Below are 7,016 nucleotides of genomic sequence, written 5' to 3' on the forward strand. Positions count from 1 at the left end.
CTTAATCTCTACCTTCTAATTTTCTTTAAAAGGAGGCTCTCTCCTCATTCTTTCATCTCTTGTTCACTTACACTATTGTTATGCTGTGATTTTTCTCAATAATTTTGGAGCATTTGGAGCACTCATCTTACATTCACTTTACACCCACTTTGCAGTCACTTGGTTTACTTACATTTTAGCCTCATGGAATTCTTAGTTTAGTTTCCTTTGTGCTCTAGCTCAAACCACATAGCCTAATTAAAAGGTTTTTTCAATACTTTCATTCTTGTTAGTTTAGCTAGAATTTGCATCTTTTATTTAACTTGCAGCTTGCATTTCATCTCATCTTTGATTCTTAGATTTTGGCATTCTTCTCACTGCTCTTTGAATCTTCCATTTCATGAAACACCTTGCAAGGGTTGCATAGCTAGCTTCATTTGAGAGCCACCATATCATTGAACTTGTACATCATAGATAAGAAGCTATTAGTTATCTCTTGAGATGTTATTCATCATGGTTATTCTAAAGTATAATGGTTTACAGAAGTGTGTCCACATTTTTGGCATACATTTTTGGCACCCATCGTGGGACTGAACATCGTTGTTTAGCTTCATTTTGCTCTTTTTTGTCACTTTCACTTTTTGCATTTGCAACTTTGGGTTTTGGTTTTTCAATTAAAAAGTATTATACAATACTTTTCCAATGGTTGTATGATGCTTTCTATAAAGGGATATGGTACATGCCAATTTATGTGTTGTATCGGTTAATTATATTCTATCGTACTTCAGTTGGATGAAGTGTTATATTTTTTGGTGCAAAATATCATTCTAGATAGAACTATCATTCAAATATACTAGCAAGTATTGTATGATATTATTGTAGTCACTAGTATCATTCTACACATTTTAGTTGCTCAATTTAGCATTTAGATTGTATTTTTAGTTTCCAAGCTTCCTTATTTTAGTTTATTGGTTTTCTAATATGTCCTAAAAACAATTTTTGTAGGGTTATTTTTAAATTTTACTAATAATCTTGATGCCCTAACCCTTTTTTGTTTTGTAGGGACTTATTTCTTACTTTCTAAGTAAAATTGCAAAATCAAAAAGGACTACTAACATTGTTACAAGGTTTCCCAAGAAAAAAGAAAAAAGAAAGATTTTCATTTCATGTGTGATATATACTAGTTGTTTCATTTCATAGCCACATAAAACACATTAGAAAGGGTTCTTTTTTGGTAGGAAAGTATGCTCTACACCTTCTAGGTGAATTAGAATCTAGACCCTTCATTGAATCAAGAAAGTGGGTAGTATATTCCACTTTTTAGTGGTCTTAATCAACTTGCTTGGCATGTTTCGGGGAAGCATTAGGAAATATGAGAGTACACTCTTTACCTTCTTGATGAATCAAAAATCTTGACCTCCTTGTTGTGGATCCATTTTTTTAATCTCACTAGTGAGATTTTACCTTTAGAAGGCCTTCTATTGGTAGAAAGATACAAATAGGAATGACCCAAAGTGGGAACAAGAAAAACCCAGCTAATCTAACCTACTATAATCACAAACCTCTTAACAAAAGTGAAATCCTTTGGGGGCATAGCACTTGAAATCACTTATTGAGATTACTTGTGGGATTGTGACCATGAAGAAACCACTAGATGGATATGCTTAGGGTACTTTGTCCATTATTAAGTCTCATATTGGGTGAAAGAGGGGTGTTATGAATGGAACCCTTACTGGACACCATTTGATTTAGAGACCACCCTCTTTAGCCTCTCAATATTTTAGTGCAAGGATAGATCCTAGTGGACTATGTAGGTCACCCCAAGATTTGACTCACTATATGTTTTCCTTTAGATGTGTGTAAGCCATCTATGAAAAAGACAACATTTATTGTGGGCAACCACTTTATGTAAGGAAAGGAAGCATCAAGTTTTGGGCCAAGGTACTAATTAATGAACTATGTCATGTAGGTAAATTTTTCTTCAATGTGTCTTAACATATTCTAGACTCATTAAAATAATTTAAACATACACATGATGGTAGTCTTCATAGGGATTTGTCCTTTCAAACCTCACAAGTGTTTGTATTGACAAGGTTACTTTGTCCCTTCTCTAATCATTTGAAGACGTGTGTTTATATCCTAAGTTATTTTAAAAACTATCACTTTTCTATTAAAAATAGAAAAAACTCTATTACAACAGGCACATTGAATGAATTGATCATAAACTTAGTTGAAACATAGGTCTTTTTACACACAACATCACAAAAACTCTCTATTGGCCAATTGTTGTACAAATTTAGTAAAAACTATTGTATGATACTTATGGACATTGCAAAGTATTATTTTTTTATTCAAACTTTGGTGTACTTCTATATTGAGGTCAATCGTACTATCATACAAAAACCATCATACTAGCTTAACTATCATTCTTCTTAAACAATTTTATGAAACTATATGTTGTCCCTTTGTCACATTGCTTTTAGGATTCTATTGCTTGGACTCTATATTTTCTTAATTCAACTTGATCATACTCTTAGCTAATTTAGCGGTATCTATGATCACATTACATCCTTGGTCCAAAATCTACATGTTTGGCTCTATTCTAGGCTGAAAACTACCACCTTGGCTCCTTGGATATATACTTGACTTGAAGGATTACTCACTTGTCATTTTTGTTCATTTTCCCTATTTTGTTATTTGGCTTCTTGCCTAGCTCCCAACTCGAGTCACTAGTGTCATATGATGATTGGACACTCCTAAAAATTCATTCCCATTACTACCCCCTTTGATAAGTGAACATCTTCATTCTTCAAGTATTGGACTCCAAGTTCTTTGTGCTATCTTACTAGGCTAAAATGTTATGTTATTACATATTGACTACAACTAGGCTCCAATTTGGTTAAGGAATTTGTCCTTCTTTTATCTTTTAACAATTATATTCTCCAACTATGTTTCCATGTAATTAACCTCTTGAGGGTGAACCTATCCTTAACAAGGTTGTGGAAGAGAAATCTGCCACCTGGTATGATCCTCTCAATCATTGTAGTAGCTCCTTTGGTACTCCACTTGATACCCCTAGGGTTGAAAATGGTGTGTCTTTCACCATGAATCAAGAAGAGAGAAATTGATTCTTAGATGAATTATTTGCATTTAGGAGAGAACAAATTAAAAGGGAGAAGAAAGCCTACCAAGATGAACAAGCTAGACTAGATCAAGATAAACTCAAACAAGAAAGACACATAGCTTCTAGGATGCATGTTCATACATATGAAGAAAACCATGCTTACAACAACAATGCTCATGGATTTGGGAATCATCACACAAATACCTTTGAGAACTAAAATTCTGATGCTACCTATAGAAACCCCTTTGCAAATTATGAAAACTTTGGAAACAATGGAAACAACACATCTCCAAGGACTCCAAGGTCTCATGTTGAGGGTTATGTATCTCCACCTAGTTGTTCCCAACATGGATAACCTTCACAACATGGGAGTGACATAGAAAATTATGTTTCTAGTGATGACATCATAAAGTTCCAACAAGATGACTACCTTCAAAGGATTACGCTCGAGGGTTTAGAGGAAAATGATGACCATGTAATTTCCCACTAATACGGTTAATTAGGGACAAGTAATACCCACAAAAATAAATGTTATAATCACAATAATAATAAAACTAACTATATTATTTTGCCCTCTAAGTTAACCCCAATCTCAAGGATGTCTCCAAATTAGGCTTCATAGCTTATAGCTACTTCATCATCATCCCAGGAGCGCACCCCTTAAGATTCTTCTTGGATAGGCATCCTCTATTCAAGGCCAACGACATATGCATATGTTTGACAACATCAGAATATTCTAGCAACACAGAGAATTCTTGGCCATGGTGGTCGGTTCAAGGTGTTAATACCATACTACCCCCATGCTTCGAGTCTTATAATTCTCCTAATAGATTAATGTATTATTGCTCAATTATTGGTCATGGCAGACAATGAAGATCTTAATATCTCCATGCTCCATGCTTCTATATCGAATCTCGACCATGGTGGACAATGTAGATATTAATATCTCACATGCTCCATGCTTCGAGTTCACATTGATATCCATGGTGTTAACCCATAAGCTAACACAATATTATCCACAAGTATTGTTCATGAATTAATTCTTGAACATAATTAAACAAATATAATTCATAAACATACCTTTCTCATTCTTCTTTTCCAAGAGTCACACCCTTTCATAATACAAATCCTTTCAAAAAGTCACAACCCTTCATAACTAAAATCCTTTGGAAAAGTCTCAATACTTAATAATTTTATTTTTTTTGAAGAGTCACAACTGTTCATAATTATGACCCTTTCAAAGGTTTGATTCCTTTCAATATCATTGATACCTTTTTAGAAAGTCACTTCCTTATTTTCTTCATATTACTTTCCTCTTCCATTTTTCCTTTTTAACTCCTCTCTTCTTCTCTTCCTTTCCTCCCCTCTCTAAAATAAACTCTCCTTCCTTTTATAGCTTAATTTTAAGGAGTCATGTCTGTTTGTTAAACATCTCTTGAATTTTCATTAGATTTAGTTAATTTATATTATTCTATGCTATATTATTTATTTACTTATGTGTGTTTATTTTATTTATTATTAAATTCTATTTAGAAAGTTAACATACTTATTTTATTTACTTATATGTGTTTATTTTATTTATTATTAAATTATATTTAGAAAGTTAACATACTTTCTACAATATTGTCTCTTGTATTAAATTTTATTTCTTTATTTCTTTACTCATTGAAATTTTATTATTTTTAAATTATTTAAAATATCGTACTAAATATTATTTCATTAATAATATAGATTAAATAATTATTATTTCCTTGGTTTATAGTTTAGTATTATTTTTAATATAACTTTATTATTTATTTAATAACATTGTATTATCTGATTATTATTAAAATTTTATCTTAAAATGGGGATATGACATGTAATGTCCCCACCAATAGGGTTAGTTAGGGACAAGTAATACCTACAAAAATAAATGTTAGAATCACAATAATAATAAAACTAACTATATTATTCTACCCTCTAAGTTAACCCCAATCTTAAGGATGTCTCCAGATCAGGCTTCATAGATCATAGCTACTTCACCATCATCCCAGGAATGCACCCCTTAAGATTCTTCTTGGACGGGCATCCTCTATCCAAGGCCAACAACGCATGCATATGTTTGACAACATTAGAATATTCTGGCAACATGAAGAATTCTCAACCATGGTGGTCGGTTCAAGGTGTTAATACCTTGCTACCCCCATGCTTTGAGTTTTATAATTCTCCTAATAGATTAATGTATTATTACTCAATTATCAACCATGGAAAATAAGGGAGATCTTAATATCTCCATGTTCCATGCTTTGATATCGAATCTTGACCATGGCAGACAATGTAGATATTAATATCTCACATGCTCCATGCTTCGAGTTCACATTTATATCCATGGTGTTAACCCATGAGCTAACACAATATTATCCACAAGTATTATTCATAAATAAATTCATAAACATAATTAAAAAAATATAATTCATAAGCATACCTTTCTCATTCTTCTTTTCCAAGAGTCACACCCTTTCATAATACAAATCCTTTGAAAAGTCACAACACTTCATAGTTATAATCCTTTCAAAAAGCCACAACCCTTCATAATTAAAATCCTTTGGAAAAGTCTCAATACTTTATAATTAAAATATTTTTAAAGAGTCACAACACTTCATAGTTATAATCCTTTCGAAAAGCCACAATCCTTCATAATTAAAATCCTTTGGAAAAGTCTCAATACTTTATAATTAAAATATTTTTGAAGAGTCACAACTGTTCATAATTATAACCCTTTCAAAGGTTCACATCCTTTCAATATCATTGATACATTTTTAGAAAGTCACTTCCTTATTTTCTTTATATTACTTTCCTCTTCCATTTTTCCTTTTTAACTCCTCTCTTCTTCTCTTCCTTTTCTCCCCTCTCTAAATAACTCTCCTCCCTTTTATATCTTAATTTTAAGGAGTCATGTCTATTTTTTAAACATCTCTTGAGTTTTTATTAGATTTAGTTAATTTATATTATTCTATGTTATATTATTTATTTACTTATATGTGTTTATTTTATTTATTATTAAATTCTATTTAGAATACTTTCTACAATATTGTCTCTTGTATTTAATTTTATTTATTTATTTCTTTACTCATTGAAATTTTATTATTTTTGAATTATTTGAAATATCGTACTAAATATTATTTTATTAATAATAAAGATTAAATAATTATTATTTCTTTAGTTTATAGTTTAGTATTATTTTTAATATAACTTTATTATTTATTTAATAACATTGTATTATCTAATAGGCAAGAGCCTACAACACAACGGTAACTTGTGAGCCTCTCATGTGGGAGGTCTTGGATTTGAATGCGCTCAACACATAAAAAATAATGAATTAAATTAATTAACAAAGTTTAATCTAGGCTTCGACCTTTTACCGATCCAAAAAAAAAATATTGTATTATCTAATTATTATTAAAATTCTATCTTTAAATGGGGATATAAATAACCACTACTTTAAATACTTGGCTTCTAGAGGATGGTAGGTACCCCATGACTTTGATGTCCAAAGGATCATTCAAAAAAGAGAACCTGCCAAAAATGAGATCTTGAAGAAAGAAGTCCAAAACTTACAAAAAATGTTCGCACGCATAGAAAAGGAAAAAAGAAAAACCTAAATCTTCATTCATTGAAACTAGATGCACACTTCCTTTTGACAAAGATCTTTATATGATGCCTTTTCTAGGAGATGTGGAAATTCCTAAATATGACAAGTATGATTTTAATAGGGATCCACATGATCATGTTAGACAATTCTATGCACTTTGTATGGACTTTATGCATGAAGAAGCATACCTCATGGGGCTCTTTCTAAGAAGTTTGAATGGACAAGCCATGGAGTGGTTCACAAAACTTTCACCTCCTCTTGGGTCCTTTGATGATATCGTTT

This window comes from Cupressus sempervirens, chromosome 10 (assembly GCF_028749045.1).
Source record: "Cupressus sempervirens isolate cs-2001-9-10 chromosome 10, ASM2874904v1, whole genome shotgun sequence".
NCBI lineage: Eukaryota > Viridiplantae > Streptophyta > Pinopsida > Cupressales > Cupressaceae > Cupressus > Cupressus sempervirens.